The following is an 18,956-nucleotide window of genomic DNA, read 5'->3' as shown; positions in this document are numbered from 1 at the left end:
CTATAATAAAACCGAAGTGAGTGAAGCTTTCAAGAAGAGGGTATCGCAAAGGAAAGGCTTCCTGTGAGAAAGCTGTAATAATCTCTCCCACCATCTCAATCTACCCAGTTAGGCCTAAAGAAAATGGCCTCAAAACATTTAAAATCAAAATCTTACCCTTAAACTCTTCCTTATGCCAGAGAATGCATTTTTGCATTTCTTCCAAAAAAAAAAAAAAAAAAAAAAGCCCTATGTTTCGGATTATTTCTTCTATTTCTCCCTTATCTCACCTTCTCCCTGTCTGTCTCCCTATGTCTACATCTCTGCCGGCCCTACCCTCCTCTCTTCTGCTCCCCAGCCCCCAACACTCTTCAGTGGTGGTGTTGGTAATGGAGCTGGGTGTCTGGAGGAATATTTCAAGTGTCCTCATCCAGAAATGGTATTCTCAACTACTCCCCATAAATTCCCATCTGAAAAGCCTTTTTTTAAAAAAAAAAAAAAAAAAAAGAAAGAGTCTCATTCTGTTGCCCAGGCAGCTCACTGCAGCCTTGACCTCTGGGGCTCAACAATCCTCCCACCTCAGCCTCCTGAGTAGCTGGGGTGACAGGCACATGCCATCATGCCCTGCTCATTTTTTTTAAAATTTTTTGTAGAGACTGGGTTTTGCCATGCTGCCCTGGGATGAAGCAGTCCTTCCACCTTGGCATCCCAAAGTGCTGGGATTACAGACTTGAGCCACTGCTCCCGGCCATTGTTTTTTTGTTTTTGTTTTTGTAGTTTGTTTTGGCCTTTTCTATCTCTTTAGTTTTAGTCGTAACCGAGTCATGATCAGGATTCTGGAATGATAAAAGAGGACATCACAGCTGAATCAGTGTGGGGAAAAGACAAATTATTCCATTTAGATTCAGACTTTTTTTTTTTTTTTTTTTTTTTTTTTTTTTGAGACAGAGTCTCACTCTGTCGCCTAGGCTGGAGTGCAATGGCGCGATCTCAGCTCACCGCAACCTCTGCCTCCCAGGTTCAAGCAATTCTTCTGCCTCAGACCTCCCAAGTAGCTGGGATTACAGGTGTGTACCACCACGCCCGGCTAATTTTTGTATTTTTAGTAGAGACAGGGTTTCACCATGTTGGCCAGGCTGGTTTCGAACTCCTGACCGCAAATGATCCACCTGCATCGACCTCCCAAAGTGCTGGGATTACAGGCGTGAGCCACTGCGCCTGGCTAGATTCAGATTCTTAAAGGGCTGAAATATACTTTTTATTTGCCTAAAATTAATACACCTGAGTTCTATCCTATTATATTTAAAAACCAATTACAGATTTATTGAGTGAGTTCTCACAATCCATTTTGTGTTTGGCTAATACAATAAAAGGTATTGTGAGCTGGGTGTGGTGGCTCATGCCTGTAATCCTAGCACTTTGGGAGCCAAGGCAGGTGGGCCACTTGAGGTCAGGAGTTCAAGACCAGCCTGGCCAACATGTCAAAACCCCATCTCTACTAGAAATACAAAAATTAGCCAAGCGTGGTGGCACACACCTGTAATCCCAGCTACTCAGGAGGCCGAGGCAGGAGAATTGCTTGAACCTGGGAGGCAGAGGTTGCAGTGAGCTGAGATCACGCCACTGCACTCCAGCCTGGGGGACAGAGTGAGACTCCATCTCAGAAAAAAAAAAAAAAAAAAAAAGAAATACTTTTTGTTTTGCGTATGTTTGAGGATGGCTTACAAGAACATACACAGCACAAATGGGAAAAATAAAAACAGGTAAAATGTGGGATAAGGAAAATGAGTAGGATATCAAAAAGATGGGATAAGAAGAAGAAAGAAATGAAAAACATTGTCTCTGCCCTCAAGGAGATTACAGTCTGATTCAGAAGAAAATACATACTCAAAATCATAAGAAATATTGGAAGACAATGTATCAACCCAATAAGGGTGGAGACTACAAATATAATACGAGCTCAGAAGAGAGGGAGGTCAAGGAGGGCATGAGTAGCCTTTTGATGGAAAAGTGATGAGACCTGGGCAATGAAGCAAGGAGAAATTTTTGATAGGTATCAGAAAGCAAAGGACATGCTGGGGACAGGACCACAAGCACAGTGGCTCAGCAGCAGACATCAGGCAGGCACCCATGTGAGGAGATGGAAAACCCATGACTAAGGCAGAAAATGTGTATATTTCGTAGTTGGCTGAGGGCCAGAGGCTGGCAAGTCATAAAAGCCAAGCAGAGGCCGGGTGTGGTGGCTCACGCCTGTAATCCCAGCACTTTGGGAGGCGGAGGCAGAGGCAGGTGGATCAAGAGGTCAGGAGTTCAAGACCAGCCTGGCCAACATGGTGAAACCCCGTCTCTACTAAAAATACAAAAATTAGCTGGGCATGGTGGCCGGCGCCTGTAGTCCCAGCCACTCGGGAGGCTGAGGGAGGAGAATTGCTTGAATGCGGGAGGCGCAGGTTGCAGTGAGCTGAGATCGCACCACTGCACTCCAGCCTGGGCGAACGGGCGAGACTCTGTCTCAAAAAAAAAAAAGAAAAGGATGCAGGCTGGACATGGTGGCTCACACCTGTAATCCCAGCACTTTGAGAGACAGAGACAGGAAGATGATTTGAGCCCAGGAATTCTAGAACAGCCTGGGCAACATAGGGAGACTCTCATCTCTACAAAAGAAAAAAAAAAAAAAAGAAAAAGCTGGGCATGCTGGCTTGTGCCTGCAGTCCCAGCTACTTGGGTAGATGAGGTGGGAGGACAATGAGCCCAACAGGTCTAGGTTGCAGTGAGCTAAGGTCATGCCACTGCACTCCAGCCTGGGCAACAGAGCAAAACTCTGTTAAAAAAAAAAAGTGGTGGCATGCTGGGGTTCTTGGGGAGGGATCCAGAAGTTGTATGGGAAGTGTATTTCCAGGTCAAGATAGTATGTTTTATTTTGGAAATGTTGAGTTTGAAATGATGACAGGAGTTTAAAATGTAAATGTCTTATAGGCAGCTGAAAATATGAATCTTAAGTTAAAGTAGGGTGACAGAAAAATACCAGTTGGGTGATCTTGAACTCCTTACCTTAAGGAAAAGGGGTATATGTAGGTGGACAAGCCAATGACCAATGGCTGTGGTTTGGAAACACTCCCAGAGAGTTAACTGCGTCATGAAGAGGACTGTCATAGAAGCTTTTTTTTTTTTTTCCTTTGGTAACAGGGTAGGAAGAGAGGATCAGAATAAGTCCTGAAGCTAACAGAGGAGTTTCCAAAATCAGAAGTCAACAGTCTCTACTATAGCAGAGAGAAGAACCGAGAAAGAACTTTCTATTTCCCAATCTCTTCTCACATCACCAACAATCCCACTGAATCCCTGAACGGGATGTTACATTTGACATTTTGAGAGATTCTGCTCAAAATGCTTTGGAACCAAACCAAGAAGTTCTTGGCAGCCATCCTGGCCCTTTCCCCTCTTCTGTTAAAAAAAAAAAAAAAAAAAAAAAAAAAAAAAAAAAAAAAGCTATTTTTCTTCAGGAAAAGAATGCAAAGATCTTGTAGACCCAACCAGAGTTAAAATAAAATTTCTGTGTTCTCACTATAATGTGTGCAATGATGTGTAAATCCTGCTGGCAGGATTTACATATAAAAAGGACTGACATATAAAAAGGATGTCTTTAAAATCATATAAAAATCTCATTGAACACTGCATGACATTTGATGGATAAATATGACAATGTTTTCCTTACATTGATTTTTCTTGTGCAAAATAAGAGCAGATCATTTCTGAGAATCGTCCCATATCACCTCACCTACTGTGCTGTTCATATAATTGTGTGTGGAGAACTTACACCCCTGGTATGAGTAGCAATTTCGGCAAGTGCTTGCTGCTGTGAATGCTTACAAGCATCTCCATTTGCTATTTGGATTCACATCTTGGCCGGTCATTCCCTCTCTGTGATTTTTTCCATCTCTAATTTTCTCTGCTTCTTATATTACATTTCTCACTCTGGGCACATGGCCACAGAGAGGAAAGAAACACACATTGTTGTTGATTCTGCAGTTCTTGTGATGTCTATTAACTCTGCTGGGGATTTCTCAAAATCATGAACATGGGGTGACTTTTAAAAATGTTTCCTTCCTGACAGGACAAAATGGAGAAGTACCCAGAACTGTTTGTGTTTCTGCTTTGCAGCACAAAAACATCCCGGGAGCCAGACAATTCTTTGCTGATCCTCAAAGATAGCAAGTCCAGACCACAGATTTGTGTGTCTCAAATTGCAAAGCATGTTCCTGTGTGTAAACGCTGGGAGGCTAAAGCTGCCCTCACAGTGCTGGCTTCACCGTGGGCTGGGAGACCTGGGACGGGCGCGTTATCTGATGTGACTCAAGGTCTGGCCCCTCAACCCCGTGACCCATGCTTGTACATTTCCCACCTGTTCCTTCCGTTCCGGGTTGATCAGTTATCACACACAACCATGAAAAAGAAAGGGACGGTCAGAGATGCCACAGGGTCGCCACCTATGCAGTGTCAGGCAGCGTGGAGGGTGGGGCTCTCCCATGCGGTCTTGCCGCCAGCTCGGATACCCGCGCCCAGCCCTGCTCCTCTGCTTGTGGGTGACTCAGGCATCTATGAGGAAGCCACAGAGGGAGGCCCACCTGCAGTGTCTCCCTCTCTCTCTTCTGTAATTATTCACAGATAATACAAAGTGAACGTTTTCTAAGCATTTCTCCAATTTCTTGCAGTAGTCTGTGAAACGGGCCAATTAGTCTGGTGTTTCAGATTGGTCGGCTTTGCACTGTTCAATCTTTTCCTGTGTCTGTTGACTTTTCCCCCGCTTTTGTGGATAATGGGGTTTTGCTATGTTGCCCAGGCTGGTCTTGAATTCCTGGGCTCAAGTGATCCTCCTGCCTCTGCCTACCTAAGTGCTGGGATTATAGGCGTGAGCCACCATCCTGGCTGATTTTTTGTCTGTTGTGATCTTGCTTATTCTTAAAGAAGGGAGTCTGTGCGTATCTGATCATAGGGAATTAAGATGTGTCCTTGGCCAGGTGTGGTGACTCATGCCTGTAATCCCAGCACTTTGGGAGGCCGAGGTGGGCGGATCACGAGGTCAAGAGATCAAGACCAGCCTGATCAACATGGAGAAAACCCCTCTCCACTAAAAATACAAAATTAGCTGGGCGTGGTGGCGCATGCCTATAATCCGAGCTACTTGGGAGGCTGAGGCAGGTGAGAATCGTTTGAACCCGGGCGGCCGAGGTTGTGGTGAGCTGAGATCATGCCATTGCACTCCAGCCTGGGCAACAAGAGCAAAACTCCAACTCAAAAAAAAAAAGGCGGGGCGCAGTGGCTCATGCCTGTAATCCCAGCACTTTGGGAGACCGAGGCAGGTGGATCATGAGGTCAGGAGTTCGAGATCAGCCTGGCCAACATGGTGAAACCCCATCTTTACTAAAAATACAAAATTTAGCTAGACGTGGTGGTGCATCCCTGTAGCTCCTCGGGAGGTGAGGCAGGAGAATTGCTTGAACCTGGGCGGCAGAGGTTGCGGTGAACCAAGATTGTGCCACTGCACTCCAGCCTGGGGGACAGAGAGAGACTTCGTCTCAAAAAAAAAAAAAAAAAAAAGTGTTCCTCTAGAATGGTGTGGATGCTGCTGCCAACCTTAGGGGGAAGGGAAGTATTTAGATTTTTTTTTTTTTTTTGAGACGGGTCTCACTCTGGCACCCAGGCTGGAGTGCAGTGGTGCAATCTTGGCTCACTGCAGTGTCTCCCTCCCTGGTTCAAGCAATTCTCCTGCCTCAGCCTCCTGAGTAGCTGGGACTACAGGCACCTGCCACCACACACGGCTCATTTTTGTATTTTTAGTAGAGACGGGGTTTCACCATATTGGTCAGGCTGGTCGGAACTCCTGGCCTCAGGTGATTCACCTGCTTCGGCCTCCCAAAGTGCTGGGATTACAGGGGTAAGCCACCGCGCCCAGCCATATTTAGATTTATTGTCGTTTTCTTTTTGTTTTTTGTTTTTGTTTTTGTTTTGAGATGGAGTCTCACTCTGTCGCCCAGACTGGAGTGCAGTGGCACGATCTCGGCTCACTGCAAGCTCCGCCTCCTGGGTTCACATCATTCTCCTGCCTCAGCCTCCCGAGTAGCTGGGACTACAGGTGCCCGCCCCCACGCCAGGCTAATTTTTTGTATTTTTAGTAGAGACGGTGTTTCACCATGTTAGCCAGGATGGTCTCGATCTCTTCTGACCTCATGATCCGCCCGCCTTGGCCTTCCGAAGTGCTGGGATTACAGGTGTGAGCGACACCTTACAGATAAAGATAAGTGCAGGTGGAAAGTTGTTAATACCAAAGGCAACCATATTCTTTGGACCTAACGTTTTCTTGTAGGAATAATTGGATTCATTTTACCCCCAAGGAGCAAGTGTTCAAGAACCTCCTCCCTATAAGGGCAGAAAATTTAGATGTCAGTCTTGCTGAAATGCCCCAGTGCTCTCCTTCTCATGCGTCCAAGAGTTTCCTCATAGCTTGGTTGGGTCCAGATGGGCTTGGTCCCATGTCTATGTATAATTAGGGTGGAGAGGAGTTGAGGCATAGAGCCTGGGGTCATCAAGTCATGTCCTGAGCCTGGAGCTGGACAAAGCCCAGAACTCACCTCGTGGCCAAGGGCATTCAGGAGAGGCAGTGTCTCCTACAGAAGCTGATCTCAGCATTTGTGCTGCCATCTCTTCCAGTCTAACTGCCCAGAGACATTTAGGTGAAGACCTTTCACGTTGCCTTTCTCTCAGTCAAGGAAGAGGTCAGCTAAATTGGTCCAGGAATTTTGAGTCAAACTCCTTCAATTCCTTGTCAGCTCATGGGTGTAGGGTGGCAGAGAGTCATGGTGGTACCAGTGGATAAGGAGTTGGGAGTGTTTGGGTCTTCTCAGTAAAAGGGGCTAGGATAGGGGTTGCATCTGCCTCTGGATTTTGTTGTTGTGTTGGTGGTGGTTTTTTATTTGTTTGTTTTATAGAGACAGGGTCCCACTATGTTGCCCAGGCTGGTCTCAAACTCCTGGGCTCAAGATATCCTCCTGCCTCGGCCTCCCAAAGTGCTGGGATTACAGGCATGAGCCACCATGCTGGCCTGCCTCTGAATTTTGTGTCTTCTTTCCCTGCTGTAGCATTTAGGCTAGAACCAAGCCCTTTTGCAGCAGTTCTGTCTGGAAACAGCGACTGCCTACAACCGGGCTTGGCTGCTGGGACCTCACTCCCTACTAGGCCCAAGCTCAGAGTGTTCTATCTCTTAGGAACCAACTCTTTCATCATAAGTACATTCACCCCAGGGGCATAACTCACCCCAGGAAATGGGACCCAACTCTGTACCACCGCAGAGAACACCATTCCTTCTGGCTTCTGAGGGAATGATACCGCCTGAACCTGCAGGATGCAGCAGTGCCACCAGGAGCCCGGCTTGGGATGATCTCCCACTCTGATTCTCACCACCCTGTGGACCAAGACCATCCCCCACACCCGCTCTCCAGGAATCTACTCTCCTGGGAACTGAGCAGATGTCTTCTTAAACCCTGAAAGCCCAAAGTGTCTTGTGAGTTTGCCCCTTTTCTCCAGACAATGTGGATCCTTGACCTACTCCTGCAAGGGAGGGTCACCTCTTCCATTCTTACCAAGAAGGAGATGACACAAAGTTCATTTCTGGTAGGGTGCTACTTTAAAAGGCACCCATCACACACATGCCTCAAGCCCATCTGAAATTATCCAGGGTGCTGGCCTTTCTCTACCTATGCAGCTGCCCTCCTGAAAGCCTGGGTTGAGAGGGACGTGACTCGTTCAGCAGCCCGTCTATGCTCAGGGTAAGCCCAAGCACGTCAGCAAGGTCTCCCTGGCATGGGATCTGGCATCCAGGAAGCTAAGAGGCATCAGTGGGATGGTTCTGGGATGGTTCCAACGGCCCATGGCCTCCTCTCAGCCTTACCCCACCTCACCCCAACCAGAGAGATCAGTAGGCTCCTTCTGAGGGTGCCTCCCTTCTCAAAGGCAGGATTCTTCCCTCCAGTGCAATGGATCATGACCTGGCTGGTCCTTCCCTCTGATCTTGGCCTCAATCTAAGTTTCAGTCATGTGAATGACATTATCCCTCACCTACCAGGAATTAAATAGGTTTTAAAATACACACAGACACACACACACTTTGGAACATTTATATCAAAATGTATATGTTTTTTAGGCCAGGTGTGGTGGCTCACGCCTGTAATCTCAGCACTTTGGGATGCCAAGGTGGGCAGATTGCTTGAGCCCAGGCGTTCAAGACCAGGTTGGGCAACATGGTGAAACCCTGTCTCTGCAAAAAATACAAAATTTAGCCTGGCGTGGTGGCACACACTTATAGTCCTAGCTACTTGGGAGGCTGAGGCAGGAGGATCACTTGAGCCCTGGAGGTTGAGGCTGCAGTGAACTGTGATTGCAGTACTGTACTCCAGCCTGGGCAACAGAGTGAGACCCCATCTCAAAACATATATGTAGATATGGTTTTTTAAACCAGGTTTCTTGAGGTCATTTCATTGGGAATTTAGAAGAAAAAGAGGCATTCTGGGTGTGCTGTATGGAGAATTCTTCTGGAGCGCTTCATGGAACCCAGCCGCTGAAGCAGAAGAAAAAACTGAGTTCCACCAAGGAGCCCTGGTCACTTCACGGTGTCTTAAATTCTCCACATCTCGGAGTCACTTAACACTTCCAGGACACCAAACAGTCTAACAACTTAGTTCTCATGAAAGAATGCTGCTGGGCTGAATTGAAAAGCAGGCAGAGTTAGAGAACGTGCCTTCTACAAAGTAGCCATCTCAGAGAGACTTGTTTGAGTGAATAGAAAAATGAAACCTTTAGTTAAAGCAACTGAGTATTGAACATACGCATGCTTTAGAACTAAAAAATAGGCCGGGCACAGTGGCTCATGCCTATAATCCCAGCACTTTGGGAGGCCAAGGCTGGCAGATCACTTGAGCTCAGGAGTTCGAGACCAGCCTGGTCACATGGTGAAGCCCCGTTTCCACTAAAAGTACAAAAATTAGCTGGGCGTGGTGGTGCATGCCTGTAATCCCAGCTACTCAGGAGGCTGAGGCAGAAGAATCGCTTGAACCCCGGAGCTAGAGGTTGCAGTGAGCTGAGATTGCGCCATTACACTCCAGCCTGTTATCCCAGAACTTTGGGAGTTATCCCAGAACTTTGGGGGACAGAGCGAGATTCCGTCTCAAAAAAAAAATTATGATTTTAAGACTTGTGATTTTTAAAAAACAATTTGGAATAATATTGCAATGCTTTTTTGTTTGTTTGTTTGTTTGTTTTTGAGACGGAGTTTCGCTCTTGTTGCATAGGCTGGAGTGCAATGACGCGATCTTGGCTCACTGCAAACTCTGCCTCCAGGTTCAAGCGATTCTCCTGCTTCAGCCTCCGAGTAACTGGGATTACAGGCATGTGCCACAACGCCTGTCTAATTTTGTATTTTTGGTAGAGACAGGGTTTCTCCATGTTGGTCAGGCTGGTCTCGAACTCCTGACCTCAGGTGATTTGCCCACCTCAGCCTCCCAGAGGGCTGGGATTACAGGCGTGAGCCACTGTGCCTGGCCTGCAACGCTTTTTTGATTTTAATTTTTTGTGGAGACAGGGTCTCACTACGTGGCTCAGGCTGGTCTTGAACTCCTGGGGCTCAAGTAGTCCTCCTGTTTTGACCTCCCAAAGTTCTAGGATACATGTGTGAGCCACCACATCTGGCCTGCAATGCTTTTTTGGCCAAGTATAAGTTAACTATATTAAATGAGACTAACAGTGATGTCTAATGATACTAAATAAGACCTGGATCATATAAACCACCTTTTATGTGATCATTAATATTTTTTATGATAGGCTGTAAGTGTACAGTGACAGAAATGAGGTTCAAAAGTCAAGCAGGTATGCCTGGGATAAGTTATAGCCTTTTGTTAGCTTTATGCCACTAACATTCATAAGGCACATACTATATTCAATGACAGCACTATGGTCTGAATGTTTGCATCCCTCCAAAATTCACATGTTGAAATCTTTTTTTTTTTCTTTTCTTGTTTTTTTTTTTTTTTTACAGGTAGCCTTCCGAGCTAGAGTAGGCTCAGAGACTCCCTCATCTGTTGAAATCGAATCTCCAATGTTTTGCCTTTAAGAGGTGGGGCTGTTGAGTCATGAGGGCAGAACCCTCGTGAATGGGAATAATCCCGTCATAAAAGAGGCCTGAGGGAGTTTGCTTGCCCCTTTTCTCCTTCCGCCATGTGAGAATGCAGCAAGAAGGTGCCCTGTATGAAGCAGAGGGCCCTCACCAGGCACCGAATCCGGTGACACCTTGATGTTGAACTTCCCGGCCTTCAGAACTGTGAGCAATAAAATTCCGCACTTTTTTTTTTTTTTTTTTTTTTTTTTTTGAGATGGAGTCTCGCTCTGTCATCCAGGCTGGAGCGCAGTGGTGCAGTCTCGGCTCACTGCAACCTCCACCTCCCAGGTTCAAACTATTCTGCTTCAGCCTCCAGATTAGCTGGGATTGCAAACTCCACCTCCCAGGTTCAAACTATTCTCCAGCTTCAGCCTCCAGAGTAGCTGGGATTACAGGCACCCACCACCACGCCCCGCTAATTTTTGTATTTTTAGTACAGATGGGGTTTCGCCATGTTGGCCAGGCTGGTCTTGAACTCCTGACCTCAACTGATCTGCCTGCCTCAGGCTCCCAAAGTGCTGGGATTATAGGGGTGAGCCACCGCACCCGGCCACATTCTGCTTTTATAAATTACCCAGTCTAAGGTATTTTGTTATAGCAGCCCAAATGGACTAAGGCAGTGTATTTAGACTGGAGGGCATGGGGTTTGGGTTTAGATATTGAAATTGCAGAGAGATGGGCTATGCCTCGCCTTTGTCTGCAGGGCTAAGACAGGTTCTGAGGAATGTCTGTAGTGTCAACTGGACGACGCAATATTCAAACATAACACGGAACATGGAATTCCTTAACTCTTGCTTTGCTTCTGTCTTCTCAAAAAAGAACATTTTTCAAATCAAAAAGAACAAATCAAACCTATGAGGAGATTGTATGAGAATATTGGAAGGAATTTGTGGAGGTGGTTGGGAAATCTTTTGGATGATCTCTAGGAATCATGAAAAATAACCGCGCCACAGACATGGGAAATACATAATTCTAATTTTCAAAAAGAAAAAGAAGGTGGATTCTATGACCTGTAGATCAGTAAGCTTCAGATTGATTCTTGGTGAGAGTCTTGAAGAGAATGCTAGAAGGTGGTTTCTGAGCTCTTAGAAACCAGGAGGCAGTGATTATAGTCAGCCCCATGTCACTAAAGGCAAATTGTGTTAGCCTGATTCCATCTCCTTTTCTGATAGGATTACTCCACTGGCAAACTTAGAGATACAAGATGGATATGGTCCCTCTACACTTCAGAAAGGAAACTGACATAGTTGCTTGGGTCCCCTGGGGATAAGGTACAGAGGCAGAGTATCACTCGCAGCTTTTAGGTCACAAAGAACAGAAACAAATTCTAGTGAGTTTAAACAGAAGAGGGATTTTATTCAAGGATATAGGGAAGTTTACCAGCTCTCCAGAAGGGCCAGACAATCAGGCTCAGATATCCTAAATCTGATATGTGACTTATGGATTTTGGATGCAGAGCCGCATCCACAATCACAGCCCTGGTCTTTGGAGGACACGACAGCTTGTCAACATCGGCATGAACACCAAGGTTTGCCCTGCTGACACGGCTAACACTAACCCTGGTGTCCTGAAAAGGGTATAAAGCTGTCCCCATCCTCTGCCAGAATGGAGTCCTTAAAGTCCCAACTTTTTTGCCTCTCCAGCTCCTGAGTCAAAGTTCAGCCCGATGCCTCTATTTGGTGGAGCCCAGATCATATGCCCACACCTTAGCTATGGAGGGAGCTGGGAAAGCCAGGTGCTGACATGTTTCACTTCTCATGGGAGGAGGTGGTCTCTGCCTTCTGACAGACTCGCGAAGTAGGGAATTCTCCCACGCAGAAAGGGGGGTCAGATGATGAGCTGCAGTAAAGAATGGCTAATGTTGTCCTCACAGGGGTTGAGGGATAGGGTAATTGTGTTGGTTTTTAACGGGTTGAAGGATCATAGCCAAAGTTTGCTAATTAATTGATTCTTTTTAATCCAGAGGACTGGTTTTATTGGAATACCACAGGACTCTGCATTTTCGTGCCACATGAGGGTTTTTTTGTTGTTGTTGTGTTTTTTTGTTTTTGTTTTTGTTTTATCAGTGGCTTGGCCAAAGACCAAAAATAAACTTGTTGTATTTGCAGGTGACACAGAGCATGAGTGGAATACTAATACATTCAAGGGCAAAATCAAAACCCCAGAAGATCTCTAAAAGTCTGAATGAATCAGCCCATATTACAAGATAAAGTCCATAATGGTAAACGGAAGGCTCTGGTCTTGGTTTATAAAATCCAACCACTCAAATATGTAGTTGCTGGTAAGAAAAAAAGCCGTAATTTAATGTGGTTGCCAAGAAAGCTCATTAAATCCTCGGCTGCATTAATAGATGTATGGTATTTCCAACAAAGCCTTCTGCCTCATTCTGCCCTGGAGAGACCACAGCTGAGCCCTGTGCCAAGCTATGTGCACCACACTTTTCAAAGGGCTCGACAAGTTGGAGGCTGTTCAGAGGGGAGCAGCGGGGTGGTAAACACTCTCAGCCCCTTGGTAGAGGAAGAATGATACCACTGCAGGAGCTCGGCCGTGAAGAAGGGCCATGGGGGGATCGATCAGACAGTGGTCACCAATTATCTACAGAGCTTTCACATGGAAGATGGGTGCAATTTATCCCACGGGGTGTCAAAGCATGAAATTAGGTACAATCGATGTAAATTATAGGGAATCTTCAATCTAAGAAAGGGTTTCCATTGGAGCAACCCAAAAATGGATGAGTCTATGTTGGGAGGGAGCAAGTTACCTCCCTGTCACTGAAGACGTTCAGATTCGAGACTGGATGGCCAGCATCCAGGGGTGCTGTCAAGGGGCCTCAAGCTATGTTTAGTCTAAACGAACTTTCAGCCTTAAGGGTCTATTTTTTTAAATGAAAACATAAGGCATTACAAAGGAGAGATAAGCCAGGTGTGGTGGTGTACGCCTATGGTCTCAGCTACTCGGGAGGTGAGGTGGGAGGATCTTTTGAGCCTAGAAGATAGAGGCTGCAGTGAGCCATGATTGCACCACTGCCTGGGTGGCAGAGTGAGACCCTGTCTCTAATGTTAAAAGAAAAACCACAGAGGCATTTAACTTTGAACAGAGTTTAATTGAGCAAAAAACGATTTGTGAGTAGGACAGCCCCTGGACCAGAATGGGTTCAGAGAAGCTCCAGCTTAGGCACATGGTGGAGGAAGATTTATCGACGGAAAAAGGAAAGGGATGTACAGGAAACAGAAGTGAGGCACAGAAAGAGCCAGGTTGGTTACCGCTCGACGATTGCCTGGTTTGTTCATGGTTTGAAGAACTGCCTGCCTTTGGCCAGAACTCGGTGACTGACACAAGAGTAGGCAGCCGTGTGTTTACACGCCCAGTCAGATGACAGTGCACATGTCATCTGCTTGTGCACAGCTTTAGGCAGCGTAAGGCTAAGCATGAGCACAGCTTTAGGCAGAACTATGCATGAGCACAGCTTTAGGCAGAACGTAAACTATAAGGAGGCAGCGTAAGGCTAAGCTTAATTTTACACTAAATAAAGTCTAAAAAATTTAAAAGCATTTTTAAAGGTAATATAAGTTAGCTCTGATGTGCATGTGAACATTTAAACTACATTTTTATTTTTATTTTTTAAAAAAGGAAGTTTTGTGGCCATGGGGATGCTGACAAAGATTGCTTGGGATGCGCACAAGGCAGCTGCGAAGCCTGGGAGGAGGGGTGCCGCCAGGCCGGGCTCTCCACTGGCCACGGTAAGAATCTTCCTGAGCCTGTTTGGTTTGGTCTCTGTGAGCGTCGGCCACAATCACGGGGAAATCAATTGCTAGGAAGTCAATTCCTCTCTGAAGGAAGAACTCCAAACAGAGCTGAGGCTGCCGTGTTTTCTGGCTGCCCACACAAGCCAACAAGCTATTCCCTGGGGGCAACCACTAATCTCTAACCAGACAACCGGTAATCTCTTATTTATTCTCCGTTGAATTCTTGGGCTACACTCAATTTATAATAGAACTTAAAGAACGTCCTCATTTTACCTAGAGGGTTTGTAATGCTTTTATTTCAATTCCTCATGAATCATTATAGTCATGGATACCTGTGAACCGCAGCTTCCTTGTAGAGAGGGGAGAGGGGAATAAGTGAAATTACTCAAGAGAAAACAAACAAGGACGTTTAGCTCCAGGGCATGTGTAGAGCCACAGTCTGAGTCTCTCACTCGCATACCAGGAGATAAATAATTCAGAGGCCTAACAAAGGGAGGCGGAGTAGTCAAACTGGTTGAACACCTGGTCGGCTGCACCCAGCTAAACAGGGCTGGTGTCTGTGAGGACACTGTGGATGACATTTAAAGAGAACACTCATAGCAAATGTTGCGTTAGAATTTTCTGCTTCCAAGATACCAGTCAGAGTAAGAGTGGGAGAGAAATGAGGGAAAGAACACATACCCTACTACTTATCATATTGCCTTAGAGTACACATTATGAAAGTAATTATGATTTTCTTTTTGAGATGGAGTCTCACTGTCTCCCAGGCTGGAGTGCAATGGCATGATCTCAGCTCACTGCAACCTCCATCTCCCGGGTTCAAGTGATTCTCCTGCCTCAGCCTCCTGAGTAGCTGGGACTACAGGCACCTGCCACCAAGCTTGCCTAATTTTTGTATTTTTAGTAGAGACGGGGTTTCATCATGTTGGCCAGGCTAGTCTCAAACTCCTGACCTCAGGTGATCTGCCTGCCTCAGCCTCCCAAAGTGTTGGGATTACAGGTGTGAGCCACCACACCTGGCCTAATTATGATTTCTAAGATGACAACAGGGCTATCAATGTTCATGTCTTTGTGTCCTCTATAAGAGATCAGTGTATCTCTTGCCTGAATACTTCCCCAGATTAGATTTCTGGAAGCTCAAAGTAGTGCTGATTGCTGTCTGGTCCTGGTCTTGCAATCACACCCCACCAAATGTAGGCAAATTGTCAGTGTACAAGGCTGCCTCTGTGGTGGGAACATTTTGGGAACATAAAAGGAAGGCAGGGATTTCTCTTTTTTTTTTTTGAGACAGAGTCTCACCTTGACATCCAGGCTGGAGTGCAGTGGCATGATCTCGGCTCACTGCAACCTCCACCTCCCGGGTTCAAGTGATTCTCCTGCCTCAGCCTCCTGAGTAGCTGGGACTACAGGCCTGCACCACCATGCCCGGCTAATTTTTGTATTTTTAATAGAGACGGGGGTTTCACCATGTTGGCCAGGATGGTCTTGATCTCTTGACGTTGTGATCTGCCCACCTCGGCCTCCCAAAGTGTTGGGATTACAGGCGTGAGCCACCGTGCCTGGCCTGAGGGCTGGGATTTCTAATGTGTAGTGGGTTTCAAGTTTACAGTGACATCTCAGAGGTGCAAAAATGAAACATTATTTCTCTATAACTGTACTCAATTTACTTATGAAGTAGTGGAAAACTCTTCATCTTGGCACTTTAGGATAACTGACACCCTTCTGGTTTCAAAGCTTCTTTAGGGTAATTCCTCAGTCAATCTAGGATTTTAATTCCATCAGGGCCGTGCTCCCTCATCTCCTCTGGATGAGCCCCAGGTCTGTCCCATGCTTCCTGTTCTCCGTCCCCCTTGGCCTTGGAGACATCTTGTTGCCTTGGTGGTGGGTGTCAGTCTTGGTCGCTGTTGCCTTCACCATTGACCCAGTTTGTCAACTGCTCTTAGGCAGCAAGAGGAGAGGTGGCTGCTCCCTGCCGGCCAGGCCCCGTCACTGCAGTGGTGTTGCTGCTCTGGCCAAGGCTTCATTCTCTGCCACCTTCCTCGCCCTCACCAGGCGCTACGGGCTCTTCCCCTGATTTCCCCACACAGGAAGGAAGTGGGGGAGACTCAGGTGGGGCGGTTCTTGGAGGCCCATTTTCAGTCCAGGTCTACCCTGCCCGGCTTTCCACTCTGCTTCTCTCCCCTCTCATGTTCTTGTGGTGCTGGAGGCAAGGGTTTTAGAGCAAACAAGGGCCAAGTCCCTTCTGCCCTTACCCCTGTACTCTCTGTCCCCTGCCAGTGAAATGTCGGCTAAGGAGGCTGAGCCACCTTACCCTTGGGAACAAGCACACCTCTATCTGTGTCTCTTACAACTCTTCTCTCCTCCCCCATATCTGCTCCCCAGCTCCCCGGGTGCTGAGTCAGGAAAGCTTTTATTTCCCCCCGCCCCCGCCAGTAAGATTTTGCAGTGCCAGGAAAGCTATTTTTTTAATGCTTATTAAAAAAAATTTTTTTTTCGAGACATTCTGTTGCACAGGCTAAAGTGCAGTGAGGTGATCTCAGCTCACTGCAACCTCCACCTCCCAGGTTCACGCCATTCTCCTGCCTCAGCCTCCTGAGTAGCTGGGACTACAGGTGCCCACCACCACCCCCGGCTAATTTTTTTTTTTTTTTTTTTTTGAGATGGAGTCTTGCTCTGTTGCCCAGGCTGGAGTGCAGTGGCCCGATCTCGGCTCACTGCAAGCTCTGCCTCCCAGGTACACGCCATTCTCCTGCCTCAGCCTCCTGAGTAGCTGGGACTACAGGTGCCCGCCACCATGCCCGGCTAATTTTTTTCGTATTTTTAGTAGAGACGGGGTTTCACCATGTTACCCCGGATGGTTTCGATCTCCTGACCTCATGATCCGCCCACCTCAGCCTCCCAAAGTGCTGGGATTACAGGCGTGAGCCACGGTGCCTGGCCCCGGCTAATTTTTTTGTGTTTTTAGTAGAGACGGGGTTTCACTGTGTTAGACAGGATGGTCTCGATCTCCTGACCTCGTGATCCGCCTACCTCGGCCTCCCAAAGTGCTGGGATTACAGGCATGAGCCACTGCGCCTGGCCAAACATTTTTTTGTTTAAGGAATACGGTCTTGCTATGCTCAGGCTGTCCTCGGTCTCCTGGGCTCAAGCAATCCTCCTGCCTCAGCCTCCTAAGTAGCTGGGAATACAGATGTGTGCCACCATGCCTGGGCAGGAAAGCAGTTTGTATTACTTTCTTTTGTGGTGGAGAAATGACCTTGGGCCATGAGCTGCATCCTTTAGAGCAGGGTGTCCAATCTTTTGGCTTTCCTGGGCCACATTGGAAGAAGAATCGTCTTGGGCCACATATAAAATATGCTAACACTAATGATAGCTGATGAGCCAAAAAAAAAAAAAAACCTCAAAAAGGTCTCATAATGTTTTAAGAAATTTTATGAATTTGTGTTGGGCTGCATTCAAAGCCATTCTGGCCGCAGATTGGACAAGCTTGCTTTACCATAACACCTATAAATGCTATGCTCTGTCCCCCAAGCTTTTACTATCATCTTGCTCATTTATGCCTAGTGTTCCATTATTGGAACGCTAAGCATGTGAGGTTTATTTATATACTGCTGCTCAAGGCATTGCCAAGGTCTGATTTTTCAAATTAAAAAAATTGCCACCTCAGCCATAAATGGGTTAAAACTAAGCCATTTTGAAATTCGGAACAAAACTGCCTCTCTCTCACATGACTAGCTCTTTCAAGCGACTGTGTCTTCAGATGTTGTGAATTATCCATCCGCTCAGCACCTCCTGGCAGCTTTGTTCTGGCTGTTTTCACTTTCTCCTTAAGTAATGAATGCCATTGAGCCAATGGGGGCAGAGTCAATAACTCTGAAGAAAAAGAACCTCAGTTTAAAATTTCAAAATATTATTTTTAATTTTTGGTAACTTATATGCCTTCACTCCAAATAAATGAAGATCAAAATATGTGAATAAAATTCAAGATGACAGGCTGGGTGTGATGGCTCATGTCTGTAATCCCAGCACTTTGGGAGGCTGAGGCAGGTGGATCATGAGGTCAGGAGTTCGAGACTAGCCTGGCCAACATAGTAAAACCCCATTTCTACTAAAAATACAAACATTAGCCAGGGTGGTGGCACACGCTTGTAGTCCCAGCTACTCGGGAGGCTGAGGTGAGAGAATCGCTTGAACTCGGGAGTCAGATGTTGCAGTGAGCCGAGACCATGCCATTGCACTCCAGCCTGGGTGACAAAAAAAAAAAAAATTCAAGATGACATCACTCTAGTTTGTCCCAATCCTGGTGTAGCTTGAGTAAGGAAAAGCAGATGCCCTCGTTACAGGTCAAAGTCTCTCACCAAGGTTGCTCATGTTTCTGTTTTTAAACCTTCCACAAAGAAAATCACATGTAGGTCACACTGTCCTCACTAATATCTGGTGGAGCCTCATACCATCTGGATTCCTGTTTTCACCTATAAGAACTGATAGTTTTGTTTGTTTGTTTTTGTTTTTGTTTTTGTTTTTGGGCCGGGGTCTTGCTCTGTTGCCTAGGCAGGAGAAGTGCAGTGGTGTGATCATAGCTTACTGTAGCCTTGACCTCTTGGGCTCAGGTGATCCTCCCACCTCAGCCTCTTGAGTAGCTGGGACTACAGGCATGCGCCACCATGCCCAGCTAATTTTTTGTATTTTCAGTAGAGACAGGGTTTTGCCACGTTGCCCAGCCTGGTCTTGAACCCCAGGGCTCAAGGGATCCACTCACCTCAGCCTCCTAAAGTGCTGGGATTACAGGCATGAGCCACCTCATCTGGCAGAACCAATTTTTTTTTTTTTTTTTTTGAGATGAAGTTTCGCTCTTGTCACCCAGGCTGGAGTGCAGTGGCACGATCTCAGTTCATTGCAACCTCCGCCTCCCAGGTTCAAGTGATTCTCCTGTCTCAGCCTCTCAAGTAACTAGGATTACAGGTGTGCACCACCAAGCCTGGCTAATTTTTGTATTTTTAGTAGAGACAGGGTTTTGCCATTTTGGCCAG

The 18,956-nt window shown here is 46.6% G+C and overlaps 1 long non-coding RNA gene across 4 annotated transcripts in view; it reads left to right on the top strand.

The window, feature by feature from the left end:
* The first annotated feature begins 10,231 nt into the window (after positions 1 to 10,231).
* The window catches only part of LOC129035077 (uncharacterized), a 47,396-nt gene continuing 38,671 nt past the window's right edge, over positions 10,232 to 18,956 (top strand). For 3 of the 4 annotated variants that reach the window (XR_008502099.2, XR_008502101.1, XR_008502098.1), the window contains exons 1-3: positions 10,232 to 10,342; positions 12,289 to 12,461; positions 13,811 to 13,920. This is a non-coding gene — a long non-coding RNA (uncharacterized LOC129035077). The remainder of the gene's footprint in view (positions 10,343 to 12,288; positions 12,462 to 13,810; positions 13,921 to 18,956) is intronic. The other variant, XR_008502100.1, reaches the window with a different exon arrangement.

Source organism: Pongo pygmaeus, chromosome 3 (assembly GCF_028885625.2).
Source record: "Pongo pygmaeus isolate AG05252 chromosome 3, NHGRI_mPonPyg2-v2.0_pri, whole genome shotgun sequence".
Taxonomy (NCBI): Eukaryota; Metazoa; Chordata; class Mammalia; order Primates; family Hominidae; genus Pongo; species Pongo pygmaeus.
The sequence above is the reverse complement of the archived record's forward strand: the minus strand, read 5'-3'. Positions and strand labels throughout refer to the sequence as shown.